General features: G+C 47.4%; 1 long non-coding RNA gene and 1 other non-coding gene across 2 annotated transcripts in view; one reads left to right on the top strand and one right to left on the bottom strand.

The window, feature by feature from the left end:
• The window catches only part of LOC113611953 (uncharacterized), a 43,537-nt gene extending 24,535 nt beyond the window's left edge, over window positions 1-19,002 (bottom strand). Inside the window, exon 1 of the long non-coding RNA XR_003429656.1 lies at window positions 18,889-19,002. This is a non-coding gene — a long non-coding RNA (uncharacterized LOC113611953). The remainder of the gene's footprint in view (window positions 1-18,888) is intronic.
• LOC113612002 (U6 spliceosomal RNA) lies at window positions 1,103-1,209 on the top strand. Its single transcript, XR_003429687.1, has one exon. It is a non-coding gene; the product is annotated as a U6 spliceosomal RNA (small nuclear RNA).
• Window positions 19,003-20,955: the final 1,953 nt, after the last annotated feature.

The following is a 20,955-nucleotide window of genomic DNA, read 5'->3' as shown; positions in this document are numbered from 1 at the left end:
TGTCGTCCTTTTTGGGGTGAGGCAAACACCCAGGGAGCTGGCACCTCTGACTAATCTTCCTTTCACTGTTTATGTAAGTAAGAAACTGTCCAAATCTGAGAGTGGCTCCCTTCATCTTTATCAGCCAAGGCAGCCAGGGCTTGGCCTCTGGCTTTCCTAGAAAGCCTTGTGTGTGCTTGACAACAGACACTGGAATGTGTTGCAAAAGCAAAAACAAAAATCTTGCTAACAGAGGTGGGAGAAAGGGAAACGAGAAGGATGGCTCCCAATTCTGGGCTCCTCCCACACATCCGGCGCCCAGTGCTCTTATGCGGGGATGACCCAGGCCTCCCCGCCCCAGTCTCTGGGCCACCTGTATTTGCACTTGCTTGCCATTTAGAAAATGAATTAACGAAAGATAAAATGCACGCACTGAAATATCTAGAAGAACTTTTTACATATGAACTGATGGCATCAATAATCCTCGGGGAAGGGATTTTGACACTTCATGCGTATTTTATACGACAGTCCTCAGAGGACACAGGTGACCTGCCAGAGGTGGGAAGGCTGGCCTCTGACAGGCAAAGTTGAGTCCGTGCACAGTTAACATCCTGTACAGGAATCATTACTCTCAACTCTTTCCCCATCAAATAGAAGTTTAGCTAAAGAAATCAAAACCACGAGAAGAGACTACTTCACACCCATCAGGGTGGCTATTTTCAAAACCCAGAAAAAACAGAGAATAACAAGTGTTGACGAGGAAATGGAGAAACTGGATCCCTTGTGCACTGCTGGCCGGAATGTAAAATGGCGTAGCCACTGTGGAAAACAGTAGCCAGGCACAAAAGGACAAATGTATGATTCCACTTATATGAGGTCCCTCGTGTGGTCAGATTCTTAGAGACAGAAAGTAGGATGGTGGCTGCCAGGAGGAAAGAAGGAGTCAATGTTTAACGGGTGCAGAGTTTCATTTTGGGAAGATAAAAATGTTCTGGAGCTGGATGGTGGTGATGGCTGCCCAAAAATGCGCATGTCTTTAATGCCACTGATCTGGACTCTTCCACAAGGTTAAGATGGTAAATTTTATGTTATGTATATTTTACCACAACAAAGAAAGAGGATAGTGCTCGCGTCAGCAGCACATACACTACAATTGGAACCATACAGAGAAGATTAGCGCGGGCCCTGCACAAGGACGGCGCGCAAATTCGTAAAGCACTCATTTTTTTTAATGCAGAAAAAATATGAAGACTAGAATAAAAATTTCCCGGGAGAGGGAGGGATAAATGAGGGGTTGGGGATTAACAGATACACAGTATTAAATATAAAATAGATAAACAACAAGGACCTACTGTATAGCACAGGGAACTATAGTATCTTATAATCTATAAGGGAAAAGAATCTGAAAAACAACGAGTGTGTGTGTGTGTGTGTGTGTGTGTGTGTGTATCACTGAATCACTTTGCTGTACACCTGAAACTAAACTAAACTAATATAGTAACTCAGCTATACTTCGATTAAAAAAAGAAAAATTTCCTGGTATCCGAAAACCTAGCTCATCACATGCACACACATAAAACAGTATAAAGAAGGATCTCTTCTAAAGTAAACTTTATACTCCACACACACACAAAAGTTTAGCTCAAGATTTGAGAGGCTTTACTGCCTGGAGATGGAATTTAAGAAAGACACCAGTTTCCTTGTTGCAGTTTTGCACGTGTTGAGAGAGGGACTGGCTTCAGCCACCTGCGAGCTAATGGCCAGAGAGACTCCCCAGGCGGGGATGGTCCTGAGCCAGGGAGGCTGGACATGGGCTGGACAGGGAGACCGTGGGCATGTCATTTCCCTTCTCTCTCTTCTCTGTCTACAGCCTGGGTCAGAGGACACAGGGTTAAAAGCTGAGACACGCAAAGCCTTCCTCAAATCCTCTCTGTCTCTCCCCACCCTCCTCCCATCGCATTTCTTCTGTGGAACCTTCCACGAACTCTTCCTTCCCCGAACTGCTGGAACAGTTATTCATTCCATATGTGTCTTTCAGCATGTCTGACTTACTGTTTAATATCACGAGCCGACTTTGCACGGGTGTGTGTCTTCTGGCCCCAACTAAACTAGAAGTTGCCCGAAGGTAAAACTGCTGCTTAGCCCCCCTTGGATCTCTTTAGCTCTCCCATCAGTGTCTAGTGCAGAAGAAGCAGCATGTACATCCAGACGATGGAATATGATTCAGCACTAAAGAGAGATGAGCTAGCAAGCCATGAGAAGACGTGGAGGAAGCGGAAATGCTGATTACCAAGTGACAGAAGCCCGTCTGAAAAGGCTACCTGCTGGATGAGTCCAACTACGGGACATTCTGGAAAAGACAAAACTATGGAGACGGTCAAAAGATCAGTGGTTGCCAGGGGTTGAGGGAGAGGGAGGGATGAATAGATGGGGCACAGAGGACGTTTAGGGGGTGAAGCTATTCTGTATGATACTGTAATGGCGGATGCATGACATTAGGCATTGTCACAATCCACAGAATGTATACAGCAAAGAGAAAACCCCAATGTAAACTATGGACATTGGTCAGTAATAGTGGATCCATACGGAGTCATCAATATTGAACCAATATTCTAACGCAAGATGTTAATAATAGGGGAAACTGGGGCTTGTACATGGGAACTCGATACCATCTGCCCAGTTTTCCTGTAAACCTAGAACTGCTCTAAAAAAGAAAATTTATTTTAAATATATATATATTTATGGAAAAGAATGTGATATGTATATATAAAACCGAATCACTTTGCTGCACAGCAGAAATTAACACAACATTGTAAATCAACTATAATTCAATAAAATAAAATTTTAAACTAAAACAATTTTTAATATATATATTTATATAGAGTTGGATAGTTGAGTAAATATTGGACCATCCACATGGATACATCCAGTTATGAGGGAGCTGGGAAGATTTACCCAGGCCTGACATCTTTCAAAATCTAGTAAAACATAGTTGGGAGTAAATGAAAGTTTCTTCTTGAAGCCAAAGAAGAAAAATTAGGAGATAAGCATTTATTTGTGGGTTAAAATTTACGTAGAAAGTTGCTAGATTTGCCTGTAGGTGTTTGTGTTTCTTTACATTTTGCCCTAATTAGTGTTATCATATGTTGTATTAAAATCAGAACTCACTTTGACAGAGAATCAAAGCGTCCTTAGTGGGTATCTGACATCCCCTTTCCAGGCCTTCTCCAGCCCAGACCTCTGAAGGGAAGGAACCGGCCACATATCACATGGCTTCATTCAGAGAACTAAGGAAGGGAATTAAAAACCAAATGAACAACATTACAGCAGTATCACCTGCCTACCAAACAGTTTCTGGAAAGACAGTATTCAGGGAACTGCACTGCACAGAGAAACACAAAGGCTCTGATGTCAACAGATACTTGTCAAGAAAGTGCTTGACCGAAAGGCAGCGGGCAGGACGGCCATTCCAGGTGGTCATTTTGTTTCTGTAACAGCCCAGGGCAGGTCCACGTCAGTGGCCTATGTGAACTTCCAGAGCCTTCCTGCCCCTCCAAACCCACAATGCAATGACATAAACAGGTTTAAAACACTTCTGTATTTCCCAAATATCTAGCCTTCACTATACTAAGCTTAATGCATCTGCAGCAAGAGCCACTAACTCGTGTTATTTTGCCGGCATCCTGGGCTCGTGACCTCACAGTGTACGTGCGCAGAAAGGAGAGGCAACCGAGTGCCTCCAGCGGGTGGTCCTGACACTGGGTTTTGTTTTGTTTTGTTTTGTTTTTTGTGATACGCGGGCCTCTCACTGTTGTGGCCTCTCCCGTTGCGGAGCACAGGCTCCGGACGCGCAGGCCCAGCGGCCACGGCTCACGGGCCCAGCCGCTCCGCGGCACGCGGGACCCCCCCCGCAGACCGGGGCACGAACCTGCGCCCCCCGCACCGGCAGGCGGACTCCCAAGCACTGCGCCACCAGGGAAGCCCCTGACACTGGGTTTTGAGTGGGACTTTCCCACTGTCCCTGAGTCCCAGGTAACTGCGTTTCTCAGCTTCACACCGCACCACGGTTCCTTCTTTCCTTTATCATACTCCCCCAGCAGCCCCCCATGCCAACTTCTGATTAGAGGCTGGAAAACAGGCCCTAGGAGGGAACTAATTATTTAAGTAGGGGACAGAGAGGCCCGGGAGTGGCTTGCAACACTCTCCGTGCATCTCGAGGCTTATTGCTGCGGGCCATGGTGACTAGCAGTGGCTTAGGTCAGGTTCTCCAGAAGGAGAGCCCCAAACGTGGATTCTTGTGCAAGTGAATTATTGATGGAAGGGCTCTCAGGAGACACAGGTAATGGTGGGAGGGAAGAAGAATAGGGCAGGGAAAGAAGCCAAGCAAAGATGGAGGTTTGGCCAAAGCCTAGCCTCAGCCTGATCCCCTGGAGGGAGGCGGGTAGGGGCAGGGGAAAAGGAGGCGGGGCAGCACCACAGAGTCATTCATTCCCATACGCGACACAGGGGGTGGGCCTTTATAGCTCCCATATCAGTCAGTCACCGACCGCAGGCCACCTCCATGGGGGGCAGGGGGGCACGTAAGCCCCCAGCCATCAGCTCTGGGCGAGGCCGCTCCTGTAGGGTGGAACGCTGCTCCAACAGAGAAGGCTGTGAGCTGCTCAGCTGGGATCAGTGCAGGGCATCTGGCTAGATACCACCAGCAGCCACAAAGGGCTGCCCTCTCAAACAGAAGCAGGAGAGAGGTAAGGTAGAAACAAGAAAAAGCCTCCTGAGGGGGCAGGATGCTTCAGAAGTCCTTCCAGCTGCCTGTCATTAGAACAGATGGACAGGGAACGGCCTCAACTCAAGTGGATCCTTCTAGGCACATCCGAGCAGAATGTCTGTGCAGGTGCCCTCAGAACAGACCCAATCTGAGAACCACACACGTACTCCTGCTGTCAAACAGTAGCCTGAGACCTAAGGGGCTCCCCAGCAAGCTTCCAGAATGGTTGAGTTCTGACAACAGTGGCAACCTGTACAGATGTTACTCTGCCAGGTGCTGTTCTAAGCGCTTTATGTCTGTTACCTTCATTTAATCCTCACACCAACCACAGTAGTGAGGCGTTATTATTGGCCATCCCCATTTTACAGATGAGGACACTGAGGCTCAGAGAGGTTCATTAATTTGCCCAAGTTAACAGTTGGAAGTAGCAGAGTCAGGATTTGAACCTAGGTAGCCTGGCTCGGGAGGGCTACACCACCGCTCTACCGACCCTGGCTGTCTAGCTGGAGTACATGATGCTATAAGGCAGGAGACCACCACCGTGGATGCCTTCAAAGGAGCGTGTTTATACATCAGAATCACCTGGGGGTGAGTGTTGCACTACAGAATCCAGAGCCTCATCCTGAACCTATGCAGAATCCAGGGCTGAGGGCCAGGTGGAAATCTATACATTTAACAAGCCCCCCAGGTGTCTGACACAGATGGCAACGCTGAAACCCCACAATGATTCAGATTGAAAGAGTAGAGGCCAGTTTCAAATTCCAGCTCTTCGGGCTTCCCTGGTGGCGCAGTGGTTGAGAGTCTGCCTGCCGATGCAGGGAACACGGGTTCGTGCCCCAGTTCGGGAAGATCCCACATGCTGTGGAGTGGCTACGCCCGTGAGCCATGGCCGCTGAGCCTGCGCATCCGGAGCCTGTGCTCCGCAACGGGAGAGGCCACAACAGTGAGAGGCCCGCGTACCACCAAAAAAAAAAAAAAAAAACCAAACTCCAGCTCTTCCACTTTCTATCTGTGTGACCTTGGAAAATTTCATTCAACTCTCTGAGCCTCAATTGTTCTCAAATCTAACATTAAACCAAGGACTTCCCTGGTGGCGCAGTGGTTATGAATCCGCCTGCCAATGCAGAGGACACGGGTTCGAGCCCTGGTCCGGGAAGATCCCACATGCCGTAGGGCAACTAAGCCTGTGCGCCACAACTACTGAGCCTGTGTGCTACAACTACTGAAGCCCACGCACCTAGAGCCTGTGCTCCGCAACGAGAAGGCACCGCACTGAGAAGCCCGCGCACCGCAACGCAGAGTAGCCCCCTCTCGCTGCAACTAGAGAAAGCCCGCGCGCAGCAACGAAGACCCAACACAGACAAAAAAAAAAAGAAAGAAATTTTTTTAAAAAGCTTTTAAAATAAAACTAATACTTCTCCTATTAAGATTTTGTGACATTTAAACTGTGAGTTGCTGTACATCTGGTATAATTCCGTGAATACATATTTGAAACCGTGTACATGTATATCTTACACATATATATAAATATCAGACAAAAGCCAGACAGAATAAAGTAGTAAGGGTGATTATCTCTCACAAGATAAGAGGGTGGGATAAAGGGGGGTAGAGAGTGAGATGGGAAAGGCTTTCACTTCTTACTCCATGTATTAAATTTTGATTTTTTATAAAGAGAACGTATTAAAGTTTTGTATATGTAAAATGTATTTAATCAAAACCCAAAAGACTAAATAGAATCATCTAGGTAAGTGCCTGGCCCACAGTACATGCTCAATTAATGGTAGCTGTTGGTCTTATCATCGTCCACAAACATTTGTTGAGTGCCTATTATGTGCAAGTCATCATATTTAGGCTGCATCGGGAGGCAGAGAAGCACAAAACAAAGTCCCTGCTCTCACATGCACAAAAAAAAAAACCCCAAACGCCCAATGGCAGTGTTTACTTTGGGACCAATGAGTGCTATAGAAAATAAAGACTTTAAGAGTTGAAATGAGAGAGATCATTTCCAGCTGGCCTCTTCAGGGGAGGTGGGGCTCGCAACGAGGCATTGAGGAAAGGGGAAGATTTCAACAGGCAGAGAAAGGGGGAAAGAACATTCCAGTGGCAAAAAAGAGCTTGGTTCAAAGGGCAGTGCGACTTGGTGGGCATGTGCAGAAGATGCTGAGCGGACATTTGGCCCCGCGCGGCCAGGCTGCGGGACGCAGTCCCAGGCGGGCCATCGCAGGCCTCCCCTCCCACAACTGAAATAACACAATCTCTGGCCCCATCCCTTCTGGTGCTTGGAATGGGGCCAAGATCGACTTTCTCAAAGATTCTTGACCCTTGTGGACCAAATGTAGAATGGGAAGAGAAGCGGCCACAGAGATTGAAAAAAAGAAGTGGATCCTCTCCCCCAGCTGCTGGGCCCAAGTATATGCAGGGCACATGCCGGGGATGCGGGTGGAGCCAGGTGGGGGGATGCGTGGCAACGTGGGTCTGGGGGCGCCGTGTGTGTGTGTGTGTGTGTGTGTGTGTGTGTGCGCGTGTGTGTGGACTGACGCGTGAGCGTGCACGTCGTTCTGACAGGCGGCATTTCCTGTGATTGTGTGCTGTGATCTACGGGCTTGAGTTATGAGTGCAGTGTGTGCTAACCGCATTCCTGAAGGCTAATCTTTCTGAGCCACTGAGGAGGACGCAGAGGGGAGCGGGAGCAGCAAAATATCTGTCCACGGCACACACCCTCTGCCTTCCTAGTACTTCTGCTCGGGATGAGGGTCCCAGGGAGCGTGGGTGGCACCGGGAAGAGGCAGGGAAAGGTTCACACAGGGCACTGACACGAGCAGGACCAGAGCTGCCCCTGCATCAGCAAATACCACACCGCGGCTGTGCGCTCGGCCACCTATAAAGCACCCTGACATCTTCCTGGATCTGGTGCCTGTGTGTCTATATACGCGGTGTGTACGTAGAGAGCTAGAGATAAACACTTTTTTAAAAAGTGAAAGCTTGATTAGCTGAACACCACGAGGCCCTGGGAAATTGAGTTTTAGAAAAAATTTGGATAATTGGAACAGCAGAGAATATCAAGCACATTAAATACACAAGTCAGCTGAGCACACAGAGTTTATGGCAAGCTCTGATTAAGACGAAGTTTCTGATAATCAGAGTTTTAAGGGCAGAGGCTCATCTGAATTTTTTCTGTCGAAAAGGGAGATTAGATATCATGTGCACGGAATATCTTGTGATATTTTCCATTCTTCCCGACCCCGGTTGAGTCACAAACATGCTTTTTTATGTATGTATTTATTTCGTAAAAAGTACTCTATCCTTTGGTCTGCCCCAAACTACCCCAAACAGGACTTGCCACAGATGTGTTTATCAGATTGTACTGCAAACGCTCGGAGAGGGCAAGTCTGCCTAACGTCTAAGTGATTTCAAAATCAAAGCCATCCCAGACACACCAGAAGCCTAAAGCAGCCAAGAGATAGGCCAAGTTTATAAACTTCCATAATATGTTTATTGCACGGATGGCAATCACCCAATATCCCTGCCCTCCTGGGTCTTAGATCAGAATAGTTCCACAAAAAGAAATCTGTGTTTGACTGCATTTAACCAGTCATAATTCCAGATGTCTGGAATATTCCAACACCAGGCGTGGGGATGGGGAGGAAGAAAGGAAGCTGTTGATCATTCGGCGACAGTCTCGTAGTCTGCGGTGGCGTGTCTAGTGGGGCTGCTTGTGCCGTTTCCTCCTGTCCCTAAAGGAGAGGTGTCACGGGAGCGGTCACTGTATTTAGGGCAAGTGGCTGTCCGCAGCCACAGGCAGGCTTTTCTGTCCACCTCTGGAAACCCAATGTGTCACATGAGAGATATAATTTCTTAATGAAATGGCGAGAGTGTACCTAATTTATGCCAGGACGGAAAACGCTGACGGGGCAGAAAGGACACTTGTTTCTGCTGTAACAGGGAGCACGTGTGGGCCACGTCACTCAGGAATGAATCAGACCAGCGTCCTGGGGCAGTCTGCTAAGAGAATTGCCTCCTTGCGAGCTCCTGTAAAGTGTTAAAGATATTTACTGCGTGCATACATGCCGGTCCATTCCAACCCTTTCTTTGGAACGCAGACTTATGCGAGTTCAATCCTTTGTCCCAGACCCCTTCCTGAGCATGAGTAAGAAAAGTAGGATGGTGCTATAGAATCATCAGTGCGATTCATTCTGCCCTTTCCTCTAGGGCTTTTCTGGCAAACATTAAACATCACGAGGGACTTCCATGGTGGCACAGTGGTTAAGAATCTGCCTGCCAATGCAGGAGTCACGGGTTCGAGCCCTGGTCCGGGAAGATCCCACATGCCGCGGAGAAACTAAGCCTGTGCGCCACAACTACTGAGCCTGTGCTCTAGAGCCCACAAGCCACAGCTACTGAGCTTGCGTACCACAACTACTGAAGCCCGTGCGCCTAGAGCCCGTGCTCCGCAACAAGAGAAGCCACAGCAATGAGAAGCCCGCGCACCGCAACAAAGAGCAGCCCCCGCTCACCGCAACTAGAGAAAGCCCGCGCACAGCAACGAAGACCCAACACAGCCAAAAATATAAATCAATAAAATAAATAAACATCATGACACCCCATTCAAGGGACGCGAAGTACTCATTTCACAGACGGTAAGACTGACACACAGGTTTTGCCTCCGTGACACCTTATAGTCAACGGGATAGATTTTTTTCCCTCTCCGGCAAAGCGGGTGTGAGATGCATTGATGAACTTTTAAAAATTTTATTGAGGTACAGTTGATTTAAAATGTTGTGTTAATTTCTACTGTACAGTAAAGCGATTCAGTTATTCATATAGATACACGTTCTTTTTCTTATTCTTTTCCATTATGGTTTATCACAGGATACGAATACAGTTCCCTGTGCTCTACAGTAAGACACTATTGTTTATCCATTCTATATATAATACTTCGCATCTGCTAATCCCAAACTCTCAATCCATCCCTTCGCCACTCCCCCTCCCCGTTAGCAGAGATGTGTTGATGAACTTAACCTAAGGCTTGGGTATGGTGTCAAAGAGGTCAGGGCTTCTCCTGACGGTTGTGGGGCTGCGGCGGGGTCTGGAAGTCTGGAGCCTTTGTTTCCTGCTCAACACTGGCCAGGAGGCATCAGTCATGGCCAGGTGCAAGAGAACTTTCTCTACACCAGAAAGTCTCCAAAGTGGGGGCACACACACCCTAAGTGGCACACAGGACAATTCTTTGAGGGGTAGTGTTCGTGGGTTGAATTCTGTCCCCCTCCCCAAAATTCATATGTTGAAGTCCTAACCTCCAGGACCTCAGAATGCAACCTTATTTGGAGATAGGATCTTTAAAGGGGTAATAAAGTTAAAGTGAGATCTTTAGGGTGGGCCCTAAAAAATATGACTAGTGCCCTTATAAAGTGGGGAAATTTGGACAGAGATACACATAGGTGAGACAATATGTTTCTGTTGTTTAAACCACCCTGTCTATGGTACCTCGTCACGGCAGCCCAAGCAAACTAACACAGATAGGAAGAAGATACTAGAACTTTAGAATTTCTGTTTATATCATTTGCCATGTCACTTTGCAGTGCTTCCCACTGTGGGGGGGAATATACTCCCCCCATGCCAGTGACGTTGCACTTGACCAAAGGAGTATTAGTGGACGTGGCTTCTGAACAGGGCTGTAAATGTGTTGTGTGGTGTGTGATTTGCCCTCTTGAGCTTCTGCCGTCACTAAGAGAAGAACAGGTCCTAGGTGGCTACAATCGCGTCAGCCTGGGCTCCAGACCTGCACAAAACCTGCAAGCTGGAACTAAGCCTGGCCAACCTGCAGCCTGAAGTCGCCCAGCCCAGCCAAGATCCATTAAGACCCCGCAGGACCAGGAGCGCCAAAAAACCATAAATGCCTATTGTCGTAAACCGCCAAGCTTCGGAGTGTTTGTTTCGTAGCATCATCGCAGGAAGAGTTGACTGTTACAAAGACCAATACGCAACATGTAGATTGACCACATGGCCTCACTCAGGCTGAATGTCACTGCTCGGCATGCAGTGTGACAGGCGAGGAATGCCAAGGGAAGAGGGACAGTCCTGGAACTTGGCTGGCATCCGCCTCACGTGATCTTTCACCTCAGTAAACGGCCTGTGATGAGTGCCATGTCGAGTGATTTGCAAATTATATGATCTTGCTCTAACTAAACTACTCATCACAAAATGGGCAAGGGGCTTGAAATGCCTCCTCTAAAGAAACCATGGCTTGCAGATAATACTATGAAAGCAACCATCAGCTAGGAAGGAACTGGTCAGCTCCGGGTTCCAGAGCTCTGCCAGCCCGATTAGGAGGAAACACCGTGATCTGAACCAGATTTGACAAAGAGTACGTTTTAAAAGTTTCAGACTTCAGAAGATCATTTGAGATGCAGATTTGCAACTTCTATTGTTAAGAATGGGCCTCGCACACATACATATGGCCTTATGCTCTTAGCAGAAAACATTAGCACATGAATGTGATTTGTAAGTAAATAAATATACTCCAAATGTGCAAGAAATGTTTCACTACTCGGGTCAAGACCACTTGAAAGTCGCTTGAAAGTGAGTCCAGCCTATCAGACTGATTTATTAACCTTTTGGGCGAGTTCATTGTTTTTAATGTTGAGAGATTATTAGGGTGCCATTGTGAACATGGGAAAGACCCGTCCCCTCGAAGTGCAGTGTGCAGAACCCATGGGCCCTCCAGTGTTTGGCTGTGTTCACCCTGTTTCTAAAGCCTGGGGGAGAAATTGATGTCACGCGGAAAGTGAGGACGCACCTCAGTGCCGGGCCTAAGGAGAACCTTCCAGAGCGGGGAGCTGACGCGCTGTTCAGCAGAGAGGGTGCCCAGGGCAGGGGGGTCCTGCTTTGGGCCCAAAGACTCCTCCCAGCTTCAAGAAGTCCTGAAAGGGCCCAGCTCTGCTGCCCCGTCCCGACTCCAACACCACCATTCAGGGCATGGAGACAAGGAGACACACCCCACTCCCAACCAGAATCTCACTCTGGGCACAGACACTGGGCAGCCTGACTTCATGCCCAACTCTGATTAAACCAGAAAGTGTCAAATAATGCTGACCACTCCCTCCACTCCAGAAAATAAATATCTTCCTCCCTTGAACTCTTTTGAGCTGCATCGTTTCTTTTTCTTTTTTTTTGGCTGTGCCGCACAACTTGCAGGATCATAGTTCCCCCACCCGGGATCAAACCCGCACCCCCTGCAGTGGAAGCGCAGAGTCCTAACCACTGGACCACCAGGGAAGTCCCTGCATCGTTTCTATCTTCCCCACGATGCTGACCCCATTCTGTCTTCAAGTACTGTCAGTTAGACTTCCGCATGGGTGCGTCCCGTCTCAAGGATGTGGGCCAGGCCTTACGGAGGTGAGGACCCCATTTTATATTCCTTTGAGTGTAGAACCTATTTAGGGAGCTGGGTGCATGAGTCCCCGGGTTTCTCTCTGGGCTGCTGTGAACATAGGGCATTGCGTGGGTTATGGGTGGAGGGGAGGGTACTGTTTGACCCTGAGGTCTCTGTTCTGAAGGATTTTCATCAAATTCATGGGAGGCCACCCATGCCCGGGCATTACTATGAAGAGACTGGGACAGAAAGGACGAGGAGGTTATACCAGTTGGGGCTGGAGCAGGGACGCAGACCACGATGAGGATTATGGAGGAAGGGCTTCATAATGGAACAAGAGCTGACCCCACTGTGGGAGAGTCTGGGAAAGGAAGGGTCCAAAGGCGAGGCTGGAGGGTCCAAGGAGAGTCACTAGCCAGCCCTCCTGCAGCCAGGCGCGAGCAGCTACCAGAGCAGGGCCACGAGGGGGAGTTGGGGGAACAGCCCACAGAAGATGTGTCTCTACGTCTGGTGGCAGGCCTGGCATGGCTGTGGCTCAGCAAGGCCTGCAGAGCAAGGACAAAACGGCCCCTTCCGGCGCCTCCTGTCTTTTATTGCATCTAACCATGATGGCCAGAGAGGAGTAGCAGCTGCTTCTCTGCCACCTTCCAAATGTTGTGCAAATTTCTCTTCTGATCACCTCTAATGTGGAATCATAAAAGGAAGGGAATTCTGGAAAAGGCTCCAGCTTAGCTGAGGTGACATGACACAAAACCACCACAAGATTTGAGCTGTCACAGGGTCCGCCATGGCTCTTCTGCACAGCTGCTTTAGAAGTGAGGAGTACACTGCTTGTCCTCAAACATTTCTGTGCCCCAGGCTTGGCAGGTGGACTGGGCTCACGGAGGGAAAGACCTTTATGGGACAGCACCTTCCAAATCTCACCAGCAGGTCAAGCTCGACACTGTCCTGTTGACCCCCTTATCACTCAAGAAGAATGATTTCAGCTTGAGAGACTCAGAGAGGAAAATAGCTAAGGGCCTATGGCAGACTGTATTTTCCAAAGAGGGGCTGAACTGTGTCCCCGCCCTGCCCCCCCCCACGAATCCGTATGTTAAAGCCCTAACTCCCAATATGACTGTATTTAGAGATGGGGCCTTTAAAGAGACAAGGTTAAGTGAGGTCATAAGGGTGGGGCCCTAACCCATTAGGATTGGTGTCCTTATAAGAAGAGGAAGAGACACCAGGGACTTGCACGCACAGAGGGAAAACCACAGAGAGGGTGCCTGTCTGCAAGCCAAGGAGTGAGGCCTCAGGAGAAACCAACCCTACCAACACCTCGATCTTGAACTTCCAGCCTCTGGGACTGTGAGAAAAGAAATGTCTGTTGCTTAAGCTACCCAGTCTGTGGTATTTTGTTATGGAAGCCCAAGCAGACAAATATGGCCACCACACTATCTCCCATCCCACAGGCTCTTCTTCAAATGTGACAATGACACTCCAATGACAATACTTCCGATGGTGGTGTCTACACCCTCTTGCCTTGAACCTGATCAGGCCTTCATGACCGCCTCAACCAACAGAATACAGCAGAAGTGAAGCTATGTGACTTCCAAGACTAGGTCCTAAAAATGCCATGCCCTTCTACCTTGTTCCCCCAGGACACTCACTCTTAGAACCCAGCCACCATGCTGTGAAGAAGCCAAGAAGCCACAGGGAGAGGCCACGTGGAGAGTCCACAGCCAACAATCCCAGCTGAGGTCCCGGCAGCAGCCAGCATCGACACTAGATGTGCGATCGAGGGAGGCTTTGGGTGATTCCAGCCCCCAGCCATTGAGTCACCCCCTACCCTTTGAGCCACCCCAGAGGCCATTCTGTCCCCACTGGCCACGTCCAGACTACAGATCTGTCAGCAAAATAAATGAGTTGTTGTTGTTTCAAGCCACTGGTTTTGGTGTGATTCATTATGCAGCAGTAGATGACCAGAAGAGAGGTCCTCAGAACAAAGGCATGACCGCCTAAGAGAAAATGGGGCCAAGCCAATATATAGGCTTGACCTGTTGTGGGGGGTATTGCAGTGATTTCAGACAATCAAAGCGGTGCAAACCTCTGGCATCAATGCAGAAAAACAGGCTGTCAGATGAGCGGTCCTCTGAAGATCACACCCACTTTACGATTCCTATTCATTTTCCGGCAACTCTGAACATCTTCCCAAGGAGATTTTTTTATTCACGTTGGTCAAGCTCTGGACAGAGTTTAAAGGAAGCGTGTATACAGAAAGAAAATGGTGGAATCGGGAGGTTAAGCTGGAGGCTAGAATAATTAAAGGTTAAACTCCAGGTTTGCATTTGGTATTTATAGAATTTTCCATGCTTGGTGTGAGGGTTTTAAAACCAGGCTGAGCAGGGAAGCGCCTTTCAGCTCTTAAAGGAGGGAAAGGATTCTAACACAAGGAATCCAACCTGCCTAGTTCAAAGTTTTAAAAGGAAGGATAATGAAGCTGCTTTGTGGCTTCAAGTGATGCTGGTAAGGTGAACAGGGCTGGGAAAGGAGGCTCTGTGAACCAAACAAAGCCAAACAAAACATTTTCTTTCCCTACCGGGCACCCAGGGCTGTCAGCAGCGGTTCCCTGGGTCCTCGAAAGCGGTTTTCTGCCCCTGCTGCTCCCTGCTCTGAAGGCGCGTGAGTGTTGTTTATAGCGTTTGACACGAGCCAAGGCAAGCATGGGGCAGCAGTGTTCCGGCAGGCGCATTGTGGGGGTTACCAATGGATGCGCGCGAAGGATGTGGGTGGAGGCGGAGGTAGCGGGGACCCGGCACCCGGTGCTGGCTCGCGCACAGCTGCGCTCTGAGGCTGAATGCAAACTCCCCGGAATGCACTTCTGCTTTGCTCCAAGCTTCCTCTCGCCTCCTTTATCCCCCTCCCGTTTTCAGTATAGAACTTCAGAGAAACTCCTCTCTCTGTCTTTCAGCTTGTTGTTATCTGTTTGCGGGACATGGTTGTCTCTTTTTGTTTCCTGAAGCTTTGATGGGGCTGGGGATGAAAGGTCAAAGGAGGCGAGGCCAGGGGTGTCTGCGCTACAGGCTCAAACTACTTCTCCCAAGAGTTTTCCAAATGCATCCTGCTCCCAACCTTCAAAGGATGCGGGGTGCAAAGGCTTGTGAGAACTTGTCTAAACTGGCACTGCATTTCTTTGTGAAAATCTAGTTACTGAGACAGGCTATAATGCAGCTATTCAGAAAGATGATTATAAAGACCATGTGGCAACATGGAAAAGGCAGGCGTGACATAACATTAAACGAAATAGTAGAACTCCAAACTGTGCCTGAGGTACTGTCACAACTATGTTCAAAGTGGATTAGGAGCAGGGACTCAAACAGACACTTGTACGTCAATGTCCACAGCAGCGTTATTCACAGTAGCCCAAAGGTGGAAACAACCCAAGTGTCCATCGACGGATGAATGGATAAACAAAATGATCAAAAATTCCTCTTTGACCTTAAAAAGGAATGAAATGTGGAGACCTGCTACAACACGGATGAAGCTTGAAGACATTATGCTAAGTGAAATTAGCCAGTCGCAAAAGGATAAATACTGTACGATTCCAGTTATACGAGGCCCCTGGAATAGTCAGATTCAAAGAGACAGACAGTAGAATGGTGGCTTCAGGGCCTGGGGGGAGGAGGGAATGGGGAGTTGTTGTTTAATAGATACGGAGTTTCTGTTTGGGATGATGAAAAAGTTCTGGAGATGGATGGCGGTGATGGTGGCACGACATTGTAAAAGTACGTAATACCACTGAACAGGACACTTAAAAATGGTTAAGATGGTAAATTTTATGTTATGTATATTTTACAATAAAAAAACTGGGCTTCCCGGGTGGCGCAGTGGTTGAGAGTCCGCCTGACGATGCAGGGGACACGGGTTCGTGCCCCGGTCCGGGAAGATCCCACATACCGCGGAGCGGCTGGGCCCGTGAGCCATGGCCGCTGAGCCTGCGCGTCCGGAGCCTGTGCTCCGCAACGGGAGAGGCCACAACAGTGAGAGGCCCGCGTACCGCAAAAAAAAAAAAAAAAATTAACTTTTTTTAAAGTGCATTAGGTAGATTGGTGACTGCCAGAGGCTGGGAGGAGGAGGGCATAGGGAATAACTGCTTAATCAGTACCGGGTTTTATTTAGGGATGATGACAATGTTTTAGAACTAGATATAGATGATTGGTTGTACAACATTGTGAATGTACTAAACACCATTGAATTGTTCACTTTAAAATGGTTAATTTTATGTTATGTGCATTTCATCTCAATTTTTTTAAAAACTGGATTAGGAGGAGACTGAAAGGGAATGTGGAAAACTGAGAACTGTTTAATGTGTTAGGATGGTTAGGACTATTGGTGGATTCATTTTGATTTCTGAAAAAATTGTTAAAATACAGTTTGTGCAACGTATTTTTTACATATTAAAAAAAACTGTCAGGTAGAAAATCTGTCACAAAAAACAGAATGTATACGGGATTAACATATACACGCTACTATATACAAAATAGATAACCAACAAGGACCTACTGTATACAGGGAACTGTGCTCAATATTTTGTAATAACCTATAAGCGAAAAGAATCTGAAAAAGAATATATACATATGTGTGTGTGTGTATATATATATATAAAACTGAATCACTTTGCTGTACACCTGAAACTAGCATGATATTGTAAATCAACTACACTTTAATAAAAAACAAAACAAAACAGGGGAATTGCCTGGTGGTCCAGTGGTTAGGACTCCGTGCTTTCAGGGCCGAGGGCCCAGGTTCGATCCCTGGTCAGGGAACTAAGAGCCCACAAGCCGCATGGCACAGCCAAAAAAAACCCAAAACAGACTATTAATCAACTAAAGCAAAGTCTCTTACCTTTTCTTAAGACTTGTGGGGCAAGATTGTACAGAGAAAGACCATAAGGAAAGAGAAATTGAGGACTGGGCTAAGATAGTGTTTGTCACTTTTTAGTATGTATTAATATATACTATGTGTCATGTATTAATGTGTTAATAATAAAGAATATATATTAATATAAATCAACAATAAAGACTACAAGAGATAATCACAGTAAGTCCTTACCAATCCATCAAATATATATATGTTTAATATCCAGTGTCCCCAGCATGACGCTGGGCCCTGTGGGAGGCCCAGAAGATGAGGCAGAGTGTCCTTTTGGAGCTGACACTGTAGGGCTAACTTGTACGATGCTGATGACAAGTGTGTGAGGTCAGAAAGAAGCTGAAGCAGGCTGCCTAAAGGGAGTGGGGACACCTCAGCTGGACTTGGAGGGATGGCAGGGTCTGCACGGGCCAAGGGCAGAGAGAGGTCCTTCTAGGTGTGAGGGGACAGGCAGCGGGCAGGAACGCCAGTGTCTGTAGTCAGGGAAGGAAGGGGAGAGCAGAGAGGTGTGCCGGGCGAGTTGAATGAAGCCCAGTTAAAACACCCCCCTTGAGGGATAAACACCATAGACAGTGGGGAGCCATGGTTGGCTCCTACACAAGGGATGGAAGCCATATTTTCAGATGGGGACTCTGCCAGAATGACAGTAGGCCTTGGATCCCCTTTCCCTTTCACTCAGGGGGCCCAGACAGGCCAAAACACAGCCGGACACCCCCAGCCCTGACATGGATTACAGTAGCAGCAGCAGGGAGCAATTCTGGAGACTCTGTTCTCTCATTGATGGTTTCTAGTTCCTCGTCCCCAAAGGGAACACTTTTAGAGAAAAATGATATGTCTGGTTAAAGATTGAGGATTGAACACATGCGTCCATCCCTCTGCTCCAGGCCAAAACTTCATGAAGATGATAGTAATGGGATTTTCAAAAGGCATTCACCTGCAAGTATAAAGAGAATGAGAAAGGAGAAAAGAGCCAAGAGTTTTGGAAGCTGGAAAGCAGAAGGTTGTTTGGTGACTAACTTATAGCAGGGCTGAGAAAGCTGAGTCTCAAACTGGCTGTGGGGAAAGCTGAGAAGCGGCCTGAATGGATGGCATCGCAGAACCTCTCCCCGCTCCAAAGACTCAGAAGTGGCAATGCCAGGTACTTCTGGAAGAGGAGGTGAAACTGGTACTAAGAACAGGAGGATCAACTGAAAGTCCATTTAAGAAGCAGTCAGATGTTCGGATGCCTTTCCCTGTGCTGTGAACCTAAGTGACTGTCCCTTCACTCCCTCATCCCCCATCTCAGAGAGAAGACTGGACTTTTATTTAGTATCTGGAGAGGGTTTTAAAAAGGGTCTTTGCATAGAAAACAAACTTATGGTTAACAAAGGGGAAAGGGTGGGGCGGGGCATAAATTAGGAGCTTCGGATTAACAGATACACGCTACTGTATATAAAATAGATAGACAACGAGGACCTACTGTATAGCGCAGGGAACTATATTCAATATCTTGTGATAACGTATAATGGAAAAGAATCAGAACATATATAAAACTGAATCACTTTGCTGTACACCTGAAACTAACACAACACTGTAAACCAATTATATTTCAATTAAAAATAAAAATTAAAAAAATAAAAATATTAAAATTAAAAAAATTAAAAATATCTCTACTTTTGGATAGAGATATAAAGCATAGTTGAAAGTAGGATGCCCAATTGAAAACAGGGAGATTAGATATAAGGTTTTTTTTTAATGAACATTGTACCCCCAGCCAAGCTTCCCTGCTCATTCAACTCCCAGAAACTTGATATTCAGGCTTGGACCCTCTAGGAAGGAGATCGAATACCGACATCAGAGATTTGCCAATTAAAAGTCTTACCTAGATCAGCATAGAGTGGTGGTTCTCAAACTTTAGCCTGCAGGGGCTTCCCTGGTGGCGCAGTGGTTGAGAGTCCGCCTGCCGATGCAGGGGACGCGGGTTCGTGCCCCGGTCCGGGAAGATCCCACGTGCCACGGAGCGGCTGAGCCCGTGAGCCATGGCCGCTGAGCCTGTGCATCAAAAAAAAACTTTAGCCTGCATAAGAATCCCCTGGAGGGTTTGTTAAAACACAGACTGCCAGGGTTTCAAATCCAATAAATCTGGAGTGGGGCCTAAGAATGTACATTTCTTAGAAGTTCCCAGGTGCTGCTGCTGCTGGTCTGAGGACCACACTTAGAAAACTGCTGCTCTAGAGTGAAGTCTGCAATTGGCAAGCCACATCCCCACACACAGAGGTTTCCAGCAGCTTTTTAGTGCCCTGCTGTAGATGTGCACACATAACTGTGATCACCAGACGTCTAAGGGAAACCTCTAACATGAATGACCAAGACGAAAACAGATGAAGCAAGCTGAAGGAAACAAACTATGCTGAGAAATGTAAATTTCACACATGCGCACGCACGCGCGCGCGCACACACAGACCCCTACCTGTCAATAATGTCCCAGAAGAGACATTATTTTAATAGCATTAAGAAGAAGCATTCAGGGAATACAAAGAAACTTTTAGAGAGTAAAAATCGGGCTACTGGAAAATTAAAATATGACAGCAGAAATGAAGAAAATAGTAGAAGGATTGGAATGTAAAGTCTAGAACGTTTTCCAGAAAATAGAGAAAAGAAAAGGAGATGAGAAACAGAAAAACAGTTTTTAAATGATTACTCTAAAAGTCTAAATAAAAGGAGTTTTAGAGGGCTTCCCTGGTGGCGCAGTGGTTGAGAGTCCGCCTGCCGATGCAGGGAACGCGGGTTCGTGCCCCAGTCCGGGAGGATCCCACGTGCCGCGGAGCGGCTGGGCCCGTGAGCCATGGCCGCTGAGCCTGCGCGTCCGGAGCCTGTTGCTCCGCAACGGGAGAGGCCACAACAGTGAGAGGCCCGCGTACCGCAAAAAAAAAAAAAAAAAAGGAGTTTTAGAAAGAGAGAACAGAGAGACAGAGGGGAAGGAAGCATCAAAGAAATAATTCAAGAAAATTTCCCATCCCTAAGGGACACAATCTTACAGATGGAAAGGACCACAGAAGTATCTAACACAATGGATGAAAACAGACTCACATAAATACATATCATCACGAATTTTTAGAACATTGGAGACAAAGACCCTTAAAGCTTCGAAAGAGAAGATATATACTATATACAAAGGATTGAGAACATTCCTGGCTTTGGACTTCTTAATAGCAAGTCTGGAATCTGGGAGAAAATAGAAAAATGCCTTTCAAAATTCTAAGGGAAAGTAATCCAATTTAGAATTCTATATCCAGCCAAATGATCAGTTAAGTGTGAGCATAGAAAGAAAACTTCTCTGACATGCAAGGTCTCATAAAGTTGCTGCCTGTGCTTCCTTTCTCAGAAAGCAACTGGAGGAGATGGTCCACCAAAATGCTGGAAAACATCAAGAAAGGGGAACACGTGGAATCCAGGGAACTGGGGATGCCACCCAAGATAGAGGCAGAGGGAATTTCCATGATGAAGGAGGCAACCCCAGGGTGATGGCTGAGCCCCAAGCATAAGAAGCGACCAGCCTAGATAGGAGCTGCTCAGAAGCCTCTTGATAAGCCAGGAAGAGGGACTTGAGGTGTCCGGACACAGTGCAAATCTAGTAAATTGAGAAAGAGTTTGGGTTGCAGCAACCTTCTTAAAGCAGAGGCAGCCAGAAAGGTGGTAATAAAGCTCAGTGACTACAGCCTGAGCTGAATTCCAATTTTCCATACAAAGATGAAAGGTCCTGGCTCCCGCCTCTGCCTCCCTCCACCGACAGCCACATCCCCATGCATATTTGGGAAGGCAGAAATATCTAGGCCAATTTTATCATACTAAAAAGGAAGAAGAATCATCAAAGTTCAAACTCTCCATCATCAGACGATCTCAGAGTCTCCCCGATGTGAAATTCCAAATGTCTGGATCCAGGTGCTCT

The sequence above is a fragment of the Aethalodelphis obliquidens genome, unplaced genomic scaffold, assembly GCF_003676395.1.
Source record: "Aethalodelphis obliquidens isolate GAN/ISIS:26980383/991018 unplaced genomic scaffold, ASM367639v1 scaffold71, whole genome shotgun sequence".
In the NCBI taxonomy this organism is placed as follows: Eukaryota; Metazoa; Chordata; class Mammalia; order Artiodactyla; family Delphinidae; genus Aethalodelphis; species Aethalodelphis obliquidens.
Note: the sequence above shows the minus strand (reverse complement) of the source record. Positions and strands in the feature narration are given on the sequence as shown.